A 26,228-nucleotide genomic window follows, 5' to 3' on the forward strand; every position below is an offset into this window, starting at 1 on the left:
TTAATAAGGGTTTAAGTTTCATTTCATTTCATTTTCCCTTCACACCCCTTCTCTCTAAAACATCTCTCTACACTTCTCCCACTAGAATTTAAGGGATATTAGTGATCAACTATATCAAACCAAGGAAATCAAGTGTAAGAAACCCATTAAAGTTCATCCAAGGCAAGGAATCCAAGTGTAGGTGAAACTAGGGTTTTGCTCAAGTGAAGTGTTTGCAATCAAGGTTCATTCCTACACCATCTAAGGTAAGTTTTATGGTATTTACATGTTGTTTAAGGTATTTGAAAGTTGAAACACTTGGATTGTAGAAGGATATAGGAAATGGGTCATAAACATGAGAATAATGAGATTTTGAGTAGTAGTTTGGAATGAGTTATGAATTTTGATATGTTGTGATTATAAGTATGTTATAAATGATATTGAGGACATAGGATAGGTATTATATGCAAGAAAACGTACTAGTATACTATCACCATGATTATGGATGAATTGAAGTGGAATTGTGAAATTAGGGTAATGTAGATGAATGACGATTATTGGTTATGATATTGTGAACGTTATTATAAATATTTGGAGTTGAAATACAATATGGGAAAAGTTGTATAAATAAAGGAAATGCTGCCCAATTTTCTCTAGCTTTAGTAAGAACGTTCATGTAATCGATTAGCTAATGTGAATGTGAATTCTCTTGAAGGTAGAAACGTGAGCATTGAAGGAGAACAATCAAGCGATGGAATTGTTAAACGAAAGAGGTAAGGCTGGTCCTTTCTTTCTGAGGCATGACTCATATGACATGAATCCTCCTATCTTTCCGTGATTTTCCTACATAACGGGAATGACGAGTCTACGAGTATAAAGGACTTCATACAAGACAAAGAAAAGAGATGTGTTACGAACATGACAATACCGATGATAAATCTAAGTCTAGAAGTCATAAAAGCCCATGATATGATATTCCTACGAAGCTAATGATCCCTATATGATTCCTATAATATTATTTCCTTACCTCTCCATGACTTTCCTACCTTCGTGAAAACTAAGAGCCTATGTTCACAAATAGCCATATGGGATAAGATAAGAGGTATGTTACAAATGCGATAATGATGATGATGAGTCTAAGTCTAAAGATTCTAAGGCCTATAATATTATGGTTCTACAAGGCTAATGATCCATATTATGATCCATTGATATTGTTTATTGAATATACTCACCTTATATATGTTAATTCCTTCAAGGTGAGGTAGAATGCTTATGAATGCTCCATAATGGAATCGGGGGTTCTCGACCTTATGTCACTCTGACATAGTTATAGATTGTCTATAAGCTCCAATGCATGTCTTACGACCAATGTTCCGAAAAGTTACGAGTCTATGTTCATAGAGGACTTCATATGAGATAAAGGTAAGCGATATGCTATAGAAACAATAATGGCAATGATGAGCCTAAGTCTAGAGATTATAAAGTCTATCATGCGGTATTATTACGAAGTTTATGCTACAAATACGATGCGATTCTCATAGATTGTCTTTAAATCCAAATGTATGCTCTATGAAAGGCTATGATATGTTTATGAGATATATATGATGATAATGATGATGATGTTGATAGTGATGATGATAATGATGACGATGATAATAGTGATGACGCTAAAGATATTTATGGGCTTTTATGTATATATGTGTACCTATGTATGACTATTATGAAACCTCGAGCTTATATGGCCGGGTAGAATGTATATGAATATGTATATATTTATGTAACGCGCGCGCACCTCTGCAGTTGGGTACGGATAACCCTAAAGCCTTGGTAGGGCCAGGTATGTATAACCCTGAAGCCTTGGTAGGGCCAGGTATGTATAACCATGAAGCCTCGGTAAGGTCAGGTATGTGTGACCCTGAAGCCTTGATTGGCCAGGTATGTATATGATATATGTATGAAAAGCCCGAAAAATATGTATGTGATATTGTCGAGCCACTACATGGCCGAATGCGGACAACGTTAATGTGTATGAGCAGATACGGTATTATGATACATGTATGATAAGATGATGTATGCGCTATGATGATACATGTACTGTGACTATATATGATATAGGCATGAAAGGTATCCTCCCTTAAAAGTTGCGTAGGTAGTATCTTCACCTTATGACTTATGATTTCTCTATCATGTTCATTGTATTCATGCCTTACATACTCAGTACAATATTCATACTGACGTCCATTATTTTGGACGCTCTGTTCATGCCCACGGGTAAGCAGGGAGGAGACCCAGATTTGTAGAAGTCGATAAGTAGATTTTTGAAAGCACTCCATTATTCCGGAGGTACCATTGAGCTACTATTTTATGTACATGTATGTTTTCGGAACGACGGGGTCCTGTCCCGTCCATATGTCTAGTACTCTAGTAGAGGCTCGTAGATACGTTTGTGTGGATAGTATGGTCTCATGATTTTTTTCACCTGTATATATGCATTATGTGGATAGCCGAAGGGCTTATTTATATATATATATATATATATATATATATATATATATATATATATATATATATATATATGAAAAGTAATTATGTTTCCAAATGAGAAATGATTTTCTTATGATATGAGTATGATAAGTAAGAGAATGAGTGGTGCTCGGTGGTTAGCCCCGGGTACCCGTCACGGCCCCTAGTCGGGTCGTGATATATGAGGTGGAGGGAGACTGATCAGATCTTGTGAAGTATTTGCATCCTTTTTTTCATTAGGGCTCCGAGGTGAGAGAGATGGGATGAAATTTGTGAGGTGAGGGTGTGTCTATATCGGTTTATGTAGATATTTCTTCGGATAGATGAAAAATCCTCTTTTTGAGAAGGGCATGATTTGATTTTGGGTGTCTTTTCAAAGCTATCATCATGACTCACTTTTTCTTCTCTCAATGTACTCCTTAGGTGGCTAGTCATGACTAGGGTAGATAAAACAGGTTGTTTAAATTGTTCCATGATCTAGTATATAATTGACTATAGGGAAAAGAAACCATACTTAAAGCATATTTGCAATTTTGATTTTAGGCTTGTTTCTGAGACAGTCATCATGTTTCGACTTTACATGATCTTGAATATACCTTGTATAGGATGTTCAATTTAATGTACCAGACTAAGTAAAATATTTTAATTACTCTTATGACCCACACAGTCTGAGACAACCTTCCTAGACTATTTCAGGGATATATGTGCAACTTTAATCATTGCCAATGCTAGCACAATTCTTTCCAGGAATGAGTCCTTTGATTTTGCTTCCTCAATTTTGCTTCTTGACCTCCGGAGTATACAACACTTGTTCCTGTTGACCATGTTCTTTTACTATAAGGAGCAGGTTCCTGAACTTGTTTATAGCTGCATGAGTATCCACAATTTGATAATCCTCCCTTGTGATTTTGTGGATGACTGCTTTCTTCCCTTTTTTCAGCCCATGTTTCTTTTATCACCTAGTCATTCTTTGTTGGATTAACTCTCCTTTGGTGAAAAAGTTACATGCACATTCCCCCGTCTGATTGCCTGTTCCTTTGGCTACCTTTCCTTTTTGTATACCTTCATCCTTCTATCTTGAGAGTGAGCAGAATTATCAATGTTTTCTCTCTTCATATCTTGAGCAAGCACTATTCATATATCATTATAGCTTGCTCTTCTGCTTCTCTTATTTGCAAAACAATCAGGAGTTGGTTTTGGGCACCCATGCAAGCTTGGGTCCCTTTCCTTCAACCATGGGATGGATCAGCTCCTTCTCCATTTTGACTCTACTTTCTTCACTCTTATGAGCTTACCAAGTGACTTTTCTCTTCTTGTGCTCATATCAATGTCCTCCTCCATGTCTCACTCTAAATAATCCTTAGTCATGAGTGCAGTGTGATCAGCCTCATTTTCAGAGACATCATCCAAGCCCCAGGCTACTACCATAGCCTTTGTCGTCTCTTTATTTTTGCTCACTTCCTCTTTCTCCTATTCTGCCTTTCTATTTTTCCATTCTATTTCCCATTACGGGAAGTCCTTGATCAGGTGATCAATTTTATCATACTTGAAACATCCATTTGTCTGTCCTCTATCAATACTTCTGCCTCCTTCAAAAAAATTTCCCTTTTGATTTTCCCTTCTGAGGAATCTTCTGAAATTTCTTGTAATCAGAGCCATGTCATCATCATCTTCTTTGTCTGATGCTTTTAATGCTAAAGAGCTTTCTAAGCTTTCCTCATCTACTCTGGCATTCTCCATATCCATCTCATAGGTCTTTAGATTCCCCACCAACTCATCTAAGGGCATCTCCTCTATGTCTTTTGCTTCCCTGATTAGTGTAACTTTCATCTTGAATTCTTTTTGTAGGATTCGCAATATTTTGCCTACTAAATCCTCTTTGAAGATAACCTTTCCAAGGGAGGTCAATTCATTGACAATAGAGGTGTACCTTGTAAACATCTCCGCAATTTTCTCTCCTGGATTCATCCTGAAATTCTCATAATCAGTGGAGAGCATCGGCTTTCTGAACTTCCGTACTTGACTGGACCCTTCATGAGCAGTCTTCAAAGTGTCCCATATATGCTTGGCTGTTGTGTATCCAGAGATTCTATTGTACTCATCAGGTCCAAAACCACAAATTAACGCATTCTTAGCCTTTGCATTCTTCTCAAGAATTCTGTAATCACTTTCTATGTACTCAGCCTTTCCTTTTCTCACTTCTATCCCATTATCTTTCTTCTTTATGGGATACTTAGGTCCTCAATCACCCTATCCCATGATTCATAATCTTCTGCTTACAAGTGATCTTCCAATCGCGCTTTCCACCATTGAATAATGGTGGCCTTCGGGTGGATTGACCTTCTGAGTGTCCTATAGGAGGTGTAGTATTCATCATGATCTTCTCCTATAACGACCCGCTTGGTCGTTATAGTCTATTCGGCATTTTCACCCTTTCCTGAGCATTGATTAGCTCATTTTTTTATCCGAGGGAACCGATGGCAGGCTTCCCGAGGTATCTAGACTGGATTCAAGCAATTGTTGTGAAATATAGGTTTAAAGTGAACAATAGTTGACCCAAAGTTGACTTTTGGATAAACGACCCTTTTTTGAAATTTTATCAATTTTGAGAAGTCCGGACGGTCGTTTAGAACTTGTCTGTGTATTTGGTTCGATTCCCAATGCACTCGGATGCATTTTGGAACTTGGGTTGGAAAATTAGAATTAAGGCATCGGGGGAGGTCTCGTTGACTCAGTCAACGAGACCTCTATTGGGAATTCCAAAGCCACGGGCGCGTTCGTAGAGTGTTTTTATGTGTGTCTATGTAAGCAGATGGCCTCGGGAATTAGTCAAAAAATCAGATCAATTGGCGAAACTTGGGTAAGTTTCTGGTGTCTGGTGCCCGCTTTGGCAGCACCAGCACCGCGGCAGCGGTACCGCTAGAGCGGTAGCCTTGCCGCTGGAGAACTCCAAGGCCTTTTGCCTTGACCGCAGAAGCAACACCGCTGGGGCAGTCCCAGTACTGGTAAAGCGGGTGACGGGCAGTTTGTAAAGTTAATGAAGTGTTAAAAGCCTTTAGACCCTCATTATTTCCCATCTCGACATTTGAGCTTTGGGGAACAGTTCATGGAGATATTTTGGAGATATTCTTGGAGGTAAATCTTGCTTATTCCTTTACTCTTTCTTTAATCATAATCATCTTAGTCAATATTGTCCCGATGCTTATTAATGATAAATTGATGGTGTTTATGATAGATATTGATGAATCTAAGCTTGATAATCCTATATCTTCAATTTCTAGTGTTGAATTTCGGAATCAAAGAGTTAGGGTTTATACCTAAATTGGGGGTTTTTCTTGAAATTAGAAATTAGGCAAATCCTTGAGTTAAATCAACAATTAGTGGTTGGGTTATGATCACCTAGTACTTAATTTGGCATTTTGCTTCTGAATTTCCCGTTTTTCCCTTGTGGGTCTGTTTCCCCAATTTCTAGGGTTAGAAATGCCTAAATTGAATAGTAGCAATATTAGTATCATTCTTCATGATTTCTAATCTAGAATTCGATTATTCTTAGACTACTTTGGTTCAGAGTTTCAGCAGAAAGGCAAGGCAAAGAAGTGAGTTGTTGGTGTTGTGGTTCAGCCATCCAGGTAGGTTATGACTTACCCTTGGTAAGACTTCGTATAGCGAGGCACATATTTAGATTATATTGTCGAAGACAGCATGTGAACCTTCGGGTATGAAGTCGGGATGGATATTGCCTTAGGTTGGGCGCTGTTGTGTGTTTGGAGCTATCCACCCCGTTATGTATGAATTAATTGTTGTATTTTGTTGGCTTGACGCCATGAGCTGTTGATAGATGTTGGATCTGTTTTATCATCTTGATTTTGATATTGTTGGCATACCCACTGTTGGCACTTGTGATTCGGTTATATTATTGGCGTACCCACCATTGGTACTTGTGATTCGGATATATTATTGGTGTACCCACTGTTGGTACTTGTGATTCGGATATGTTGTTGGCGTACCCACTGTTGGTACTTGTGATTCGAATATATTGTTGGCGTACCCACTGTTGGACTTGTGATATGTAATGACCCGTTTAGTCATTATGGTGAAATTCTAAAGGAGGCGACAACTATGGGGCCTAACGATGTCTCCACCTTCTCACATCATGGAAACCTTTCAAGCCAAAAAAAGATCATCATGCGCATCGCGTAAGCAATAGAAGTGCGAACAAATAAATAGGGCCAGACCGCTATAGCGTTCTCGTGGACACTACAGTAGTGCCGCTGTGGCGGTATACCAACCGCCGTAGCGGTAAACGCCTGGGACTGCTTGACCGCCATAGCGGAATTTTGGCCCCTCTGGCGGTACCGCTGCAACTGTAAACCTACCACCAGAGCGGTTTCACATAGTGAATTCCACCTATTTAAGTGACATTTCGAGAATTGACTTCATTTCTCAAAACCCTAGAGAGTCCCTCGGCCTTTGGAGTAATTTTGGAGCAAAAAATGATACATCCTTGGGAAGGGTTATTTCCCTAACCTCTTCCAATCATTCTCCAAACATTGATTCTCATTAAGGATCCTTGTCTGGAGTCACAAATGGGAATCTCAAATCTCTTAAGTTCCAATATAATGAACCCTTGTCTTTTTCGATATAAAGTCCTTACAATATTTTCTTATGCACATCATCCTAACATGATTCTCAACCAAATCCTTCACCTACCTCATTAAAATACCTTTGGGTCTCTATTTTAGATTTTGGAAATGGGTTTCTTGAAATAAGCCTAAAAGGGCAAATGACCAAACTAGTAACTTGAGTAAGGTCATAAATGTTCTAAATGAAGGTGGATCTATCAACTAGCGTTGTGATAGTGAGTTTTTAGGTAAGATAAAATTCCATATTTACCTTAGCAATTTCGAAGTCCTTGGAAAAGACCCTATTGATGAACTCTACTCTTAGGTCTTATGGTTGTCTCAGGGATTTTCATATGGATTACGCGGTGGTGATTAATGGAGGCATCATTGGATGTTCGTGGCACCCGCTCGGCCATGAGGTAGGTTATGGCTTCCTTTCGGTAGACTCCGGTTAGTTTCCATAGTGTTGTGTAGAAGAAACGGAATACATGCATAGGATTTGGAGATATGGGATGGAATCTTAGGATGGTATTGTTATGTGTGACATGTTTGTTCGGGCTCGTGGCCAGTAGACTCCTTAGGTATTGATGTGACCTTGTTGATTATCAGTGGATTTATGTGACTTGGGAGTAGCGGACGGAATCTAGTTATATGTATCGGTGAGATTATTATAGCGAATCTAAGCGCTAGCTAGAAATATAAAATGAATCACGGTAGTGAATTGTCACGACCCGACTAGGGGGCCGCGACGAGCACCCGGTGCTACCGCACCCGGGCACCCCTTAACACACATTCACATAATATCTAGGCGATTCATAAATCAAGTCATGCATTCTAGTCATCTGTCACACCCCGACTTTACTAGGGTGTGATGGGCACCCGACCCCATATCTGGAGCCGGGCGAACCCGCTGACTCTTGTTACGTATAGAAACCCTTGAATCAGTAAAGAAAGAAATACATAGTAAGCTCTCCAATATTTATTTTTCTTTTCATAAGTAAGCTCTTACATCATGTAAGACTCGTGACATAAAACATAATAGCATATCGGCTGCTGGAGCCGCTTACAGACTGACAACCCAATACCCATTGCTTTGTCTGCAAAGTCTCTAACATAGAACAGAACATCATAGTATATACTTGGACTTGGCAATTCTCCGGGACAAGTGGAGTTCGCCATCTCCGCTGGAACATCTTTAGTAAGGTCTTCTAATCATCTGGGAGTACCTGCGCGGCATGAAACGCAGCCCCCGAAGAAGAGGGGTCAGTACGAGTAATGTACTGAGTATGTAAGGCATGAATAGTGACATAATAAAGGAATATGCAGTATGAATAATAACGGAATAGACATATGGAGCTTATCTTGGAACAGAAGTAACCTGTACATATGAATGCCTTTCTGCGGATGCCATGCATGCTTAGTTTCTTTTTCAGAAAAACGGTGTTTCTTATTTACATGTACAGAAAACAGAACATTTCAGAAAACGGTGTCCTTTATTTACATTCACAGACACCGAGTACATCGGCTCTCCCACCCCCCTCCCCAACAGTGTCCCAACATATTATATATATATCACATATATAGACGCCGTATCCGGCTCTCCCATATCCCGCGTCCGGGCATCCCGCGTCCGGGACGAAATCCAGCTGAATCAGGTGGTGATATAACAGTGGCCCTTTCCCTTTCCCCATATACATATACATATACATATTCACATTCATATACATATGTCATACAATTGGCATGCATGAGAGCCCAAAGAAAGTCATGTGTCCATCGGTGACCTCCGATTATGTTATGGAATAATCATGGTCTCTTTGTCTCACCTTGAAGGAACGAGTATTTTAAGGCGAGACTACCAACGGAAAATAGCCTTAAGAGAGAGCATAGAATGAAATCATGGGCATTATATCCATCAATTCATATGCTTTGAAGTCTTTTAGAAACTAGTGTCATAGCTACGGAATAAAATTAAGGTTCAAGAACTAGTATAACACTTTCATATTCACATTGGATTTTTAGCTCAAGGCTCTTAGTCGTGGAATCATTCTTGTCGTACTTATCATAGGCATATTCTCTTTTCTGACATCATCGTTATCATTATCGTCATGGAAGTATTCTCGTTGGGATAGGTACAGTACTTGTCATTTGGTAATGGAATAAGGATCGAAGGTTTCTTTTGGATTCAGCTTCAAAGTAAGTCAAGCGGAACAATAAGGTAAATCCGGGAACTAGTGGGCGCACCTCGGATCAAATGAGGCGGCGTACCAAATTTACATATGTTACATGTCATGGCGTTACTTGTGAGGGTTTTAGGGTAGTCGAGTCCTATTTATACGAGTTTTAGAGGTTTAGGAAATTCTTCTAACATTTTGCACACTTTTTAATTCAATTCTACTGAATGAAAAAAGGGAAACTTTAGGCGCGGATTCCGGAGAATAGAGTTGTCCCCGAGGCTCGTATTCGACCTATTATGTCTAAGACATGCCAAAGAAGGAAGGGTGAAGCCTTACATACCTTTTCCGCTCCTTTTGCTTCTCCAAACGCAAGCTCCAAATTCACCAAAATCTACAAATTGGTCACATTTACCAAACCTTAATTAGAGCATTTAGAAGTGGGATTTTAAAGTAACATTTGTCTGCCGAAATTTCGGCAGCATTTCCCCTGTAAATACATCGTCCCCAAGAATCTATCTTGGCCAATTTCAATCAACAACAATCCGGGAATTCAACCCGGCCAAACTATCAACACAATGCCAACAATCATACCAACAATTTCAATAATTTTACTCAAAACACCTTCTAACATTAATAACTCATTTCACATAATTCAACGGCGTTTTGTTTAGATTCCAACCAACTACCACAACATAATCCGCAACCTTCCAAATTAAATGAAACATCAATAACACATTTCTTACCTTTAACTTCAAGAACCACATCAACAATCTACACGTCGACGACTTCATTTCAAACTACCAAACCATCATTTTCATCATAGAATCCATATTTTCTTATGAATTCTATTCTTTCCCACATACTACAACATACCAAACCATTCATAACACAATCAAGGAGATGAATTCTTACCTTTCCTTCACAACTTCTCAACTTAGCTAAGGTTGGAGTTTTGCACCAAAGAATAATTCTCTTGCTTCAACAATTATACCATGTTGGAGAGCATCTTTGAATTAGTAGAAATACTATGAGAAATAAATTTTAGGGGCAAGATTTTTGGTCTTCTCTTTCTCCTCCTTCTTGGCCGAATTGGCCCCTCCTCTTTCTTCTTCTTCTATATTTTTTTCCTTTCTCTACAACTTCTTGATTTAAAAAGATGACCTCTCCTATCTATATATATACTTGGCTTCTTCAAGCATGTGAGAAGCACATGCTCTCTTTATTCATTTTTTTTTCTTCTTCTAGAGCTTTCATCCTTTTTCTTGAATTCTCTTAAATAAAAGATGTCTTACTTGTTTCATTTTAGCCACCACTTCTTTATATATACACTTAGGCCCCTTAAGTAAGAATGTGGACACTTGGCCATCCTTTCTTTCTCTAGAGAATTCCCCCTTTTTTTTTGAATTTTTCTTAGAATAAAAGATGACCTAATATCTTACCATGTACACTTTGGTCCCTCAAGAACTTTCTTGAATGCCTTGTGAAATTCCCATTTTGCCCCTCGACTTTCCTCAATATTACCATTTACCATTTTGATATTTCTCCTTTTTGCCCTTAACCTTTCTCAATATGTCCGTCCAATAATATTCATAAATGATATTCATAACTAACTTGTGCACAATTTTTTTTTTGAAAATGGTCTCGCCTTTAACTTTCCACGACGACTTTGAAATATCCAAACGTGCAAAATACGGGCTATAACATCAATCATGCTAGTCCCGTTGGGAGACAATCATCTTGGATAACATCATAGGCATCTATGCCACATCAAATGTACAAGGCCGACGAGGCCAACAAAATGATATAAAACACATAGGCCGACAAGGCCAACCATATCTACCCACATACACATGTCTACGAGCCTCTAAGAAGAGTATACATATCACATGAGCGGGACAGCACCCCGCTATGCCCATAATTATATACACAAAAGAATGAGTACCCAAAAGCTACGGCTCTGAATGAAATGGAGCTCTGCTATGAAATCTCTGAGAAAGCAGCTACGGATCAAGTCTGTCTCCCTGTGCACCTGCGGGCATGACGCAGCGTCCACAAACAAAAGGACGTCAGTACGAAGATTGTACTGAGTATGTAATGCATAATCAACATCGATATAGAAGCATAATGAATAACATGTGAAGTTGCATAGGGGAGGAGTCAATAATATCATCATCATGGCACTTACTTACTTTCCATAGAGACATTTCGTTTCTACTGCGTATCGGCATATATATACCCATATTCGTACTTGGTTACCCTCATGATCATGTACATCTCATATTCATAACATATTCGTACTCTTAATGATGTAATATACATATCATATACATATATATATATATGTATATACAGGCATACATAGCGTACCCGACCATAGAGGTTCGGTGTTTCATACATACTTGGCCAACCAAGGCTTAAGGTTATATCTACCTGGCCCTACCAAGGCTTCAGGGTTATCCGTACCATCTGCAGATGTGTGCGCGCATTACGTAATCGTATACATACATATACATATATTTTACCGGCGTTATAAGCTCGGGGTTTCATTATAGCCCTTCATAGGCACACATAAGTATAATAGCCCATAGGCACCTTTAGCATCATTATTATTATCATTAACATTTCTATCATCATTATTATCGTTACGTCTATCTTATAGGCTTACACGTCACATGAGCAGCGTAGTACAATCGTAGTACATATCAAAGATTATGAGTTTACGAGCTCGGAAGATCAATCATTTGAAGACAACATACTCGTATAGAGGATTTAGAAATTTGGCCAAAGAACCATGCCTTATGAAAGAAGGGTTAGCCTTACATACCTTTTCGTCAAACTATTCTATACTTGCACATACTCTTTCGGTGCTCACGTTTCTACCTTCATTAAGGTCATACTATTATTAGAATCGATAACTAACACACATGGCCAAAGCTAGAGAAAATCAGACAACATCTCCTTTATTTATACAACATTTGTCCATATCGTAATTCAACTCCCAAACGTCAACAATACATTCATAATATCATATCAATGGCCATTAATCATCCACATTATCCACATTATCAAGGTTTCTCAATTTACTTTCATTTGTCCATGTTCATGGTCACAACACCCAACTTCGTCCATTCATATAAAATGTCTATTTCATGGTCTTAACGTCATTCATAACACATTCATGTCACAACACAACAACAATCATGATTCAATTCAAACTATTTCTCAAAAACGTCACTATTCATCTTTCATGACCTATTTTTCTATACTCTTCTAAAATCCAAGCATTTTAACTTCCAAAGACGTTAAACAACATATAAATATCATAAATCTTACCTTAGATGTTGTAGGAACAAGCCTTAGTCGAAATACCCCTCTTGAGCAAAAACCCTAGTTTTCCTCCATTTGGATTTTTTGACTTGAATGATCTTTAATGGGTTGGCTTACACTTGATTCACTTGATTTATGTTGTTGATGGCTTATAATCCTTGAAAACTTATGTAATAAATATAGAGAGATGGTTTAGAGAGAAGGGATGAAATGTGGAAATGATTTTATGAACTTGGTCCTTATTAAATAACCCATTCACTGATCTGTCGGGTCCATTATACGGTCCATTATACAATCCGTATAATCGTTATACGGTCCATATTATTGACCGTAAAACGTGCCTTTCCTTCACCCTTCACTGTGACCATTTGACAGTTCATTATACGGGACGTATAATTTATACGGTCCGTATAATTGATCGTAAAATTGCACCAGTGAGCAACCTTCGCTGTGATGGTTTTACGGTCCGTAAAAGATTATACGATCCGTATAATGTGCCGTAAAACTCACTAGTCCACTGAACTTGTTCTCGTCACTTCGTTGATCTCCAATCCTTATGGAACCTTCTTAACACTTGTTTAACACTTCATTAGCAATCTAAGGGACGTTATAACTCTTTCCCAAAATGTCCTTAAGTCATCATTAACCCGATACTCTTATTTCAGTAGTTCATTCACTTGCGTACCAACAGAAGATTTTCCGAGGTGTAACATGAATGATATCCTAATTAAATGGTAACGAGTGACTCAAATGTAGGGTGAGATCCGTATCCTAAGTAAATAGGCCTGTTAGGAAAATGGTAATACCACATGTTCAATGATTGACCTGATGTGTGTTGAGACTAACCGCCCTCTTATATGTTATGATTGTTTAATTGTGTTGGCTTGATGCCATGTGTAGTTGGTAGATAGTGAATGTCTCTTGTTTCCCTAATCCATATACGTTGTTAACATAACCGTTGTTGGTATGGGTACTATGATACTTTATTGGGGTACCCACTATTGGTACTTGAGTTATTGAAATATGTTGGCATACCCACTGTTGGTATCATGATGTGATATATTGTGGGTGTACCCCTTTGAGGTACTTGTGATAATGAGATTACTTGTTGATGATTAACATATGCATTGCACGCATTCTCTCATATTACCATGCATGGCCGATATCCGGTGATGATCCGGTATCGTTGATTGAGCGAAACTGATATTTGATAAACTCTTTTACTTGAGTGATTGTGAAAAAGGCCGATGTCCGAAGATCCATTCCGGAATCGTTGTTATATATGAAACTGATACTTGCTAAACTCTTTTACTTGAGTGATTGTGAGAAGGCCGATGTCCGAGGATCAATTTGGAAATCGTTGATTTTTGAAACTGATATTTGACAACTCTTTTGAGTGATTGTGAGGAGGCCGATGTCCGATGGTTATATTTGGGCATCGTTGTGCATGGCCACTTCCGATGTTATCCCGGATTCGATTGTAGTGCATGGGCTCAGCGGGTCCCCAGAGTGGTGTCGGTGAGACTCCCTTTGTGAGCAATTAGCCAAAGGTCTCGTCTGTCTGTTTGGTAAAGATCCAGGACGGGTGGCACTCACACTTCGCGAGTCACACTAGGTTGTGCTGCCGAGATGTCGATATTTTCGTCCGGAGTACATGTGTATATCTCATTTGCGTAGCATGGCATGGCATCACATTCATACCATTATTGCATTGCATTATGACTTGAGTGAGTTGTTGTAATGACTGTATTATAATGATTTGTGTTGAGTTTATTACGTTGATTGTGCCAAGGTTAGATATACTTAGACTTATCATATGGGTTAGATGCTCTACGTAGGCAATGACGAACAATTGGACTAGACCCTTGTGACTTATATTGTTGACTTATGCCTGTTAAACAAACCTAAAACTAGTAGCGTATCGTGTTAAGCGAGGTTGGACATGAAGGTGTCGTAACAATAAGTTCTCTCCTAAAACATGGATGAGTGACCTGGGAATGGTCAGGATGTTGAGAATCGGTATATGTGTTTAGCCAACTTGTAGTTTATGATATATTAGTTGTGACTTAAGTTAGATTGAAGTGGTGATCTATTGTTGCGGAATATGTGACATGATTTAGTGATTATCATCATTATTCGTGAATTCTTTATCAATATGTGTTACTAACCATTGTTGTCCTATGATACTGACTCAATACGTGTGGTTGTACTGATATTGCACTTGCTACACCCTTTTTGGGGTACAGATTGTTTCAGGTGATTGATCGGAGTATATGCGGAAGTTATGCGGTGCTTATCTTGAAGGCCTCCTCCCATTTTATTCCGGGATTAGAGGTTGAGTCTTAGTATATGATGTTACTTTGAAATTTACTTAGTCGCTTCTGTATTAGTCTAGACCAGTTCATAGGAAATTGTATTGGGTCTGTAAAAACGTATTGTCAAATTATGTAATATTCGAGTTTGTATGTATAAATGAAATTCCGTTGTTTTTCTTAAATTCAAATGCTTTTGAAAAGAAAGTTATGTGATTGAAGCGTTGTATAAACGAGAGGGTTCGCCTACCAATGTGGGAAGGTAGGTGCCTGCACGAGCCCAAAATGGGTCGTGACATGATATATGAGCATGATTATTGATGTTGATTCATGCATTGCACGCACTATCATTTTCATGATACACTGTTAGGATACTTGTGATACTTGATAAAACTCTTTTACTTGAGCGACGTAAGATGGCCGATGTCCGATGTTCATTCCAGAATTGTTGATTAAGTGAAATTGATACCTCATAAAACTCTTTTACTTGAGTTCTATGAGATGGCCGATGGCCGATGTCCGATGTTCATTCCGAAATCGTTGATTGCATGGTGGATGTCCGATGTTAGTTCCGGAATCGTTAATAGTGCATGGACTTCGCGAGTCCCCCAGAGTAGTGCCGGTGAAACCCCCCGTGGACAAAGATCCGGGATCCCGTCTGTCTGTTGGGAAAATATCTGAGACGGGTGGTACTTAGACTTCGCGAGTCACACTGGGTTGTGCTACCGAGACGTTGATATTTCTGTCTGTAGTATATGTGTACACAGCATTTGCATGGCATTACATTGCACTGCATTGCATTATGGCTTGATTTTGAGATGTTTGGTGATGTACTTGTGATGTTGGATTTGGACTTGATATATTCAGACTTGGCACATTTGGGATTAGATGCTTACTTAGGCAATGATGTGTACTTGGATTTGATCATGTTTGGCTTATATTTGTTGGTTTATCTGCTTATCTGCTTTATTATCTGGATTGTGTTAGCTATGCTTAGTCGGCCGATGATGCCTACCAGTACTGTTGTTTTGTACTGACCTGCACTTGCTGCATTCATTTATGAATGCAGAGTACCAGGTCGGATCCACTTCCGTGATGCGTGGTTGATAGTCGCTTCAGCTTTATTCTCAAGTTTCCAGGGTGAGCATGGTCGTCCGCTGCCTTGGAGACTTTTCTATCTTAATGTCCTAATCTATTCAGAGACATAGACACTTTTTATATTAGTATTCCAGATTTTGTATTATTCCCCTTTTAGATGCTCTTGTGTTATTCATACTAGACCCTAGGGGTGTTATTATTATTCCGCACTATCCTACTACATATTTTATATATATCTATTATTATTATATAATAATAATAATAATAATAATATCTATATATATATATATATATATATATATATATATATATATATATATATATAGACTTACGTATTTATTCTATTCCGTTGCTTAATTTCATTCTTTTATGTATTTATTCATTGTTGGGTTGAGGGTTCGCTTACCGAGGTGGGAAGGTAAGTGTCCGCACGGCTTAGGAAAAATAGGTCGTGACATATCCAAGGTGTTAACCCTTTGAGGAAAACTAGCTTTGATACCACCTGTTACCTTTGCACGACCTAAGTGTCTGTCCCGATGTGTACCTACTTTTCGCCTATGGACAGAACACGTTACTTAACCTTGTTCGAAAGCCGTTGTCTTATGCTTGTTAAGCATAGATTGTGTGTTCCAGATGTAGATGGGCTCAGAGAGCGAATCATGTCAGAAGCTCACAATTCCAGGTATTCCATTCACCCAGGTTCCACTAAGATGTATCATGATCTTAAGGAGATTTACTGGTGGAACGATATGAAGAAGAATGTGGCAGATTTTGTAGCTAAGTGCCCGAATTGTCAGCAAGTGAAAGCCGAACACCAGAGGCCTGGTGGCTTAGCTCAGAACATTGATATTCCTGTCTGGAAATGGGAAATGATCAATATGGATTTTGTGTCAGGTTTACCTCGTTCAGCTAGGAGACATGACTCTATTTGGGTGATCATTGACAGGCTTACTAAGTCAGCGCACTTTTTGCCAGTCAAGACCACAGATTCAGCAGAAGATTATGCCAAGCTATATGTTAACGAGATTGTCAGATTGCATGGGACACCAGTGTCCATTATTTCAGATCGTGGTGCTCAGTTTACAGCGAACTTCTGGAAATCCTTTCAAAAAGGATTGGGTACCAAGGTGAACCTTAGCACAACTTTTCATCCGCAGACAGATGGCCAAGCAGAGCGTACTATTCAGACTCTAGAGGACATGCTGAGAGCATGCGTCTTGGATTTCAAAGGTAATTGGGATGACCATGTACCTCTCATTGAGTTTTCTTATAATAACAGTTATCATGCTAGTATTGAGATGGCACCATTTGAAGCTCTGTATGGGCGAAGGTGTAGATCACCAATTGGTTGGTTCGAAGTTGGTGAAGCAGAGTTGTTAGGACCAGATTTGGTTTATCAGGCTATGGAGAAAGTCAATTTAATACAAGAGCGTTTGAAAACGGCTCAGAGTCGCCAGAAGTTTTACGCAGATGTGAGGCAAAGGGACTTAGAATTTTCGGTTGACGATTGGGTGTACCTTAAAGTGTCACCTATGAAGGGTGTTACGCGATTTGGCAAGAAAGGGAAGCTCAGTCCAAGATATATTGGACCTTACAGAATTTTACGAAGGGTCGGTCTAGTAGCTTATGAACTTGAGTTGCCACAACATTTGGCTGCTGTACATCCCGTGTTTCATGTGTCCATGTTGAAGAAGTGTGTGGGAGACCCTTCGTTGGTTGTTCCTGCTGATGCTATAACAGTTAAGGATGGCCTCACCTATGAGGAGATCCCTGTAGCCATTCTTGATCGTCAAGTTCGCAAGTTGAGAACTAAGGAAGTAGCCTCAGTGAAAGTCCTGTGGAGGAATCAGAAAGTCGAGGAAGCTACATGGGAAGTCGAGGAGGATATGAAATCTAGGTACCCACACTTTTTTCAGCCTGCAGAAGAGATTTATGATGAAGCACCAAGATTTTGAGGTATGTAAGCTTTCTTTTCATGCTATTGGTCGTGTGTGGCCAATTTATAATGCTATTGTGATGTAGACCTGTGAGGCAATGATATTATGGGTTGTTGTGACAGGTTGGTAGTGCCTTATTACAGGGGAAACTCTGGCGAAATATCATTCGAGGACGAATGATCCCAAGGGGGAGATATTGTAACACCTCGTAACTTCGGAAGTAAGTTTGACTCAAAAGATGATAATATAATGGAACCAATATGAGGGTTATAGGAAGTGTTATGAAAACCAATTAAGTCATAAGAAATGTCTTTAGGCAAAGCAAAGTTGAAAACCACTCTACGGGGCATGTTTGCAAGTGAGTTTATAGAAGGTCTTACTTCAAACGACCATAACCCCTTTATTAATTGATAATTTGGGAAAACTTCCTTGATGAATGTTGTATCCCTTTGAAATAGCTTTCCAATGGTATATTATGGGTCTTGAACGGAGCTATACACAAAGGGTTATTACCAATTTACGACAGACTGTTCGACATAATATCACCCTCTGTCACAAGATGCTACTCAGGATGCGACTCGCAAACACTACATGCGACGCCGCAGTCCCGTCGCAAGTTGTACCAGAGAGATTTTGTCCAGAATTTTCTGGACTACTTTAAATAAGACCCAACTCATCCAAAATCATATTTTCATCATTCTTGGTCAAGAAAACCTCTAAAATACTCTCTAGCATTCATCCACAAGAAAATTCAAGGGAAATCCATGATCAATAACACCAAATCCATGAACCCAAATGTATGAAACCTAGCCAAAGTTCATCTAATTCAAGAAAACCCAAGGGAAGTGAAGTAGGGTTTTGGTGCTAAAGGAGTAACTCCACTCAAGACTTGTTCAACCACTATCTAAGGTAAGTTTCATGACTTTCTCATGATGATTAAAGTGTTGATGTATTCTTGGGAGAATAATAATTGGGTTTGATGAAGGGAATTATATGAACTATGCTAGAGTTGTTGGATTGTTCACTTGGGATTTGTTGACTTGGGTTTTGTTGTATTCATATGAGTGATGAAGAATGATGTTAATTACATCTAATTGAGATTGTAGAATCATCTAGAAGTAATAGAATGGGATTGGGTGAAGAAAACACCATTAATGAAGGTTGTGGAGCTTCATGCCCACCAAGTGTTTGATAAAATGCTTAGATGACCAAAGCATGAATATTATTGCTAATATAGAATCCCTTTGACTTGTATTGATATAGATCAAAGTTAAGAGGGTTGACGAACATTGTATTACGCTCAAAGGCTGGAATTGAGGTATGTGATGCTAACTATCTATGTTAGGGAATGTTCATGATTCTCCCTACGCCTCATTCTTCATACTTGTTAGAAATTTGACTCAGAATATAGTTAGCTCTAGTTTCATGAAATGATATAGAACTGTTATCTTCTAGGGTTGCAGTTACATAATTCGTTCATGGTTGTCACTTTGAACATCATGAACCCAGCACGTAATCCTTATAGACTTATGCATTATTATCACATGAGTCTCAGTCAGTGTATAACCAGTTAACTGCTAGAGTCCCAGAATCAGAAACAGTTATCATGCTATCAGCTATAGCAAGTCTCAGTTTTTTAAAATATCAATGTTGAACACCTGTATCTGTACTTTTGGGCCCTAGGCCACAATTTATGCATACGTATTGCTTGGGCCAGAGGCCACAGTTTTGTGCACATTATTTGGGCCCTAGGCCACAGTTATATATATACAGTTTTACAGGTGATTCTTCATCCAGAACAGGGAGTACTTCAGCTTCTTGCTTTCCTGTGTAGTTCAGTTTCAGTTTTCAGTTTCAGTTCCAGTATTTTATTGCTTCAGTTGCTTTACATACCAGTACAATTCAAATGTACTGATGTCCCTTTTTATTGCTTGGGGGCCTGCATCTCGCGATGCAGGTAATGATACACAGGTTGACGACTCAGCTAATTAGGAGTGCACGGATCAGCTACTGGTGAGCCCCACATTCCTTCGGGGCGTTGTCAGCTATCCGATTATTTCAGTTTATAGACAGATCTATCATTCAGTACTCTTAGAGGCTTCATAGACACAGTTCAGACAGTCAGATATTTATTATGTTAGCCTTGTTGGCAGTTGTTCAATCGTTTTGGTTTAGCCATGTTGGCTACTGTCAGATATATTTCAGATTGTCTAAGTATTTCCGCATTATGATTTCAGTCAAACCTTTAGTATATCAGCATGTGTTTAGTTATTCCACATTTAGTTATGTTTTGATATCACATGTTGATTCAGTCAGCCAGTTGATTCGCTCGGTCACATGCAGTCAGGCACCGGGTCCCGTGTTACGTCCAGGCCTAGGTTCGGGGCGTGACACGATAAAAACTACGACCTACAGACATGCAGGATTTACCTCAAAATTCACTACAACTGAGCCAACTGTAAATTAAGTTACCAACTCTGAAACCTAATTCCTACAACAGCCTTGCTACCCAAACTCTGACTAGCAGTCTATCTTCAAGCTAGAATTTAACTTGAAGTTACAACGCTAGTATCTACTTTAATGTTTCTAACTAAGTTGATAAAGATACAACTTGATAGCACAAACCTAATACAAGATTCTAGACCTAAGAACTGGAAAACATTATTCAGTAGAACAGCTCCTTCAATCCGTCTTCTTGTACTAGGGACGCAACCCCGGATTCTTGAATATTCTTGGATATATCTTCTTGGCTCGATATTCTGAATTGTCTCTTTATGGGTGCGCAAACTTCTTCTTGGTAAGACCTGGGTATTTATAACTTTGTCCGCAGGTCAGTTGATAGAACCTTTTCCTTATTAAGCAATAACACGCATAAGGTTTTGTGTTGTACTTGGATTCCTTTCTTGTTGAGTCGGCTTATTTTCCTTATAGAAGGCTTACTAATCTCGACAAATATGATAAGGAATCTTTCATACTTGACCTCCAAGTCTTTCCGTAATTTTGTAAATCCTAGTTGCTTTAGGACTTGTCTTGCAACATGTTCACGAACCTGTTTCACCCACCTGGTTCGTCTGCCTCTGAATCTTTGCATTGTCTGAGATAGACCATGTTCATGTACCTATTCCACCAATCTTTTTCATTCTTCATCTTCCATTGAACTACTTCTGAGGCATTAGCTGGAACATGCAAACACGCCTGTTTCATCTATCTATATCGCTCTGTGTCTGGAACTGGTCACTTCACCTCTGATCACTTTAAGTTGTTCTTCATACAATGTCTTTGCTTCTAGGTCATTAATCTACTGCACCTGATTCTTTGATATAGAACATGTTTTGCATACTTGTTCTATTTCTTCTATGAACTGCTCCTCCTCCTGAGCCCTGCTCTGCATTACTCAGTTGTTCTATTCATATGACATATATCATTCATGCTATACACTGAACATATCTGTGTGCTCGACTAGGTCATCCTCTTCACCTCTTTGACTATGCATGTCTTCTTGTCTGTATCTTATGGAACATATTTGTAAACCAGATTCATGTGCATTGTGTCACACCCTAACCTTGCTAGGGTGTGATGGGCACCCGACCCCATATTCGGAGCCGAGCGAACCCGCTGACTCTTATTACACACATACTCGCTTGGACTCCTAGCTCAGATAAAACGAAATACATAATAACAGCTTTCAGAAACATTTTGTTCCGTCGTTCTCAGGGCAAACAAAATCTGTAATCTTATGAGACTTGAAACATGATACATAATGACATATCGCCTGGTGGAGCCGCTTACAGGACTGACATTCTATACCCAGGATTCTGTCTGCAAAGTATCTAAAATCGACAAAGATACCATAGCATGAATACTCTGACTCGGCAACACTCCAGGAGCAAATGGAGGTTGCCAATTCCGCTCGAACATCTTCTATAATGGCTTCTACTCATCTGGGTGTACCTGCGCGGCATGAAACGCAGCCCCTGAAGAAAGGGGCTCAGTACGGAGTATGTACTGAGCATGTAAGGCAAGAAATACAGTAAAGAGGATCACAACAGAAACAAAGATTTACCAGAAACGAGTATGACTTTAAAAAAAACATCAAAGCACTTGCCTCTTGAAATGAGAATCATGTACGTCATCATCATATATCATATATACATATAACGTGCCCCGACCCTCTAGTGAGGGACGCGGTGAATAAAATCATGTATGTCAATATCATGTATCACATATGCATGTAACGTGCCCCGGCCCTCTAGTGAGGGACGCGGTAAATGGGATCATCATATGCCATCCTGGCCGCCACCCCCATATCATCATATCATCACATATATAACGTGCCCCGGCCCTCTAACGAGGGACGCGGTATAACATGCCCCGGCCCTCTAGTGAGGGACGCGGTGAACAATGCAGTGGAGTGCGCACGAGAACATGCCCTGGCCCGGGACGCAGTGAAGGATACATTGAGGCATGCACGAGCAGAGTAGTGAGAAACCATATGCACATAAATCAATTTTAAGACTCAATGGACAAATACATAAAACGACACTTGAGGGATCACAAACACGTTTCGGGTCAATCCGAGTTAGTATAAGAAAGTTATGGACACTTTAGTACAGAACCCTCTACGAACATTTCAGAAGCTATTTTCGGAAAATCAAAGCAATAATCATATCAAGTACCTTTCAAATATCGTTATGGCTCAAATCAAAATAAAACTTTTGGAACCATACACACGTCTAGAACGTTAGCCATCCTAGTGGCTCTAAGAATAGGAGTTTCTTGAAATCATACATATACTTTGTCTGTTTGTTTCACAAGGATCATGCCAAAAGAAAGAAAGGGTATGCCTTACATACCTGCTCCACGTCCTATTAGCTACGCTTAATTGTCCAAGCTCGCTATCGCTATTCTACATTCAAGAAGATTTACACAATCATTAAACACATCGTCACACACTTTTCTTAGTCTTTCAAATAAATTCATTTATAATCTACCGAAATTTCGGCAGCATTTCCCCTGTAAATACAACCAACCCCGAGAATCCAACTCGGCCAAATTATCAATCAACAATACCAACAATCGTATTTCCAACTCCAACAATCAATTCAAAGTGCATTCTAACACTAGCAACCCTTTCTACACAATTCGACGGTATTTCATTTATTTTCAATTTAACCACATATAATCAAGCCAACATCAATACTTACACGTTCAAATACTTGCCCAAGACCTTACAAACAAAATTCAAGAACACTTCAAACAATTCACACAATATTCAAAAAAACCCAACCAACATACCACTTCACCCGAAACCTTCCAAATTCAACAAGAACAATAGCGAAACATTTCCTTCTTTCAAATTCATGAATTATGTCTACCACCCGAACCCTTCTCAACTCAACATAACCAACAACAACACATTCTTTCCTTCCAAATTCATGAACTATAACAATAGTCTATGCATTAACAACTTAATTCTCATAATTACAAGAAACTATATTAAAATCACATTAGCTTCTACCACAATCCCACAACGATTACAACTTCATTTCAAGTCATCAAACCTTCATTTTCATCATGGAATCCACAACTACAACAATCAAATACTAAATAAAATTAGTCCATCACTCCTACACAACACACACCTACACGGCCACAATCCAAATACACTTGTACCATGAATTCCATCCATTTCTACATACTTAAATACTCACAAATCATCTCTAACACATAGGAAAGGAGATTAAATCTTAGCTTTATTCTTTGACTTCTTCCACTCGGCTAGGGCTTCCAACTTGCACCATAAATACTTTGCTTGTTCCAACAACCACTCCACATTAATAAGGACCTTCTAATTGGTTGAAATGCTAGAAGAAAAATATTTTTCTTGATAAATTTTTATGGCACCATTTTTGGAGCCATGGCCGAATGCCCCTAGTTCTCTTCTTGAAATTTCTTAACTTGTGGAAGATGAATAACTTGTCTTTCTTTGTAAGCTCTCTCATATATATATATATATATATATATATATATATATATATATATATATATATATATATATATATATATGTATAATCCACACAAGTCGGGGCCACATGCCCCTTCTCGAAGCTTCTCCAACTTTCTTAAATTTATAAGATGAATATTTCATAATTTGTCATCACTTGTCCATATATATATAGTTCCTACTAACACAAGGTAACACATGCCACACGGCCAAGGTTCCTTCATGAACCTTCTTGAATTTTTTTTGTGAAATTCCCGTTTTGCCCCTAGCCTTGCACAATATTACTATGAACCACCTTGTGAATTTCCCTCTTTACCCTTAACCTTCTCAGTATTTCCATACTAATAAACAACTTGTATATTAAAATAACTTTGGAAGATAGTCTTGCCCTTAACTTACTATGACTATCTTGAAATATCCGAACATACAAAATACGGGATATAATATCCTCCCAACCTTTAGAACATTCGTTTTCGAATGTTCAACTGGCCTCATGAGGTGTTATAATACTTCGGGAGGGTCCCTCTTATAGTTTTCCTTTTCTTCATACCCACTCCTTATCCTTTACCCTATTTTCTTTATAATCGAACTCCTCAGTCTTTACATGAGTCCTCATTCTGTGTCATGGGTTTTCTAATCCACTGCGATAACTCATTATCCTTATCCTTCTCTTACATCTCTCGACAAAAGTATACTTGTCTTTGATTTCCTTGTATTGGCGCTTGTTTCGTCAATCATTATTCCTTGTTGGCTCTCCGGTGTGGATTCCTTACGAATATGATTGGGCATCGATTCGCGTCGATGGATCATATAGTTCCATAGCGTATATTCTCATGCTCCGTATAATTAATAGTCTGTGAACTATTTTCTAGTATCCGGTGAACTCTTTTATTTCACTCACAGGCACTGCGTCCTTCCTTTCTTTCAAAATTTTCCGTCTACCGATTGTTGATACTTTCGTTATAATAGTCGTTGTCACTTGAACTTCGGTACCCTTACTCGATTGAGGCCTTTCATAACGTAGCACCGGTTGCTGGGACACACATCACATGCCCACCGATACAATCACATGTGGGATATTATATATATATATATATATATATATATATATATAATTACTACCAACTCGCCCACAAAATACTTCCAAACGCTATTCAAGCTTATCCTCATTCCAGAGCTGTGATGCACTCTCTGTCTCTTCACCAGTCTAGTCTGCCTCGTCCTACGTAACCTCTTATGGTCTCCAACCATTCTGTATACTCTAGTTTCCCTTAGGCTACTCTAACTTCTCATTTGTCTCTTATGTCTAAATCTATAGGATTTCTTGCACACTTCCCAGGGGGGGTCACCCAACCTAATATTTCTCTCACCTTAGCATGCTTAACCTCGAAACTTCGATGAAATTCAGTGCATTAATGCCAATATAATCGCATCCACCTCACCGCATGGCCTTCATTACATGATCTGGAGCAAGTCGAAGTCTTACAGATTCCGAGACATTTTCGTAACACATCCTTCCCTTTACAATTACTATTTTACCCTTTTCAATTCACAATATTCACCTTTCACTTATGCGTATAACTACCCTTCGTCCTAGATTCCCAGATTCCCGATGGTAACAAATATACCTTCGTCGCCGTTACTTATGAATACTTCGGCTATCAGCCTGTTCGGATTTCCACTCACCATCCTTACATAATAATCTACAGCAAAACTGATTGTCGACTTTCTCTGAATCCTCCAACAGACCTTGTTCCTACCAAACCTCAGATGTTATCCATTTTAATCCTTCGAACTGCTAATCGTCTTTCTCACAATTATTCTTCATGCCATGCCAAGTGCGTAAATCCTCTAAGACAACACATCCCACTTATTGTCTGTTTACGATATTTCCTTTCCACGCTTCCTTCTGCTAGGCGTACCTAACTAAATGACCTAATTTTTGAACAATTCTGGCAGAATCTCCTTTGAAATCCTTACTATTCAAAATCTGCACGCAGCAAATACCAGCAATGTCTCACAGGGCATACATACATACGACATATTCCAGCCACCCAAGGCTCCCAATTTCAGGTAACAGAACAAATATATCAAGACTTACCTCTATGACTTTCCATATCATCGCTCACCTTCTTCCGTCGTTTGTAAGGCTTATATAAGGAATCTCATTTCCTATGACTTGGCTCTATCGCACGATCTAAGACAGAAAGAAGGTCAACAATCCGTAGATGCCCTGCAGCCTCCTGTTT

This window comes from Lycium barbarum, chromosome 6 (assembly GCF_019175385.1).
Source record: "Lycium barbarum isolate Lr01 chromosome 6, ASM1917538v2, whole genome shotgun sequence".
Taxonomy (NCBI): Eukaryota; Viridiplantae; Streptophyta; class Magnoliopsida; order Solanales; family Solanaceae; genus Lycium; species Lycium barbarum.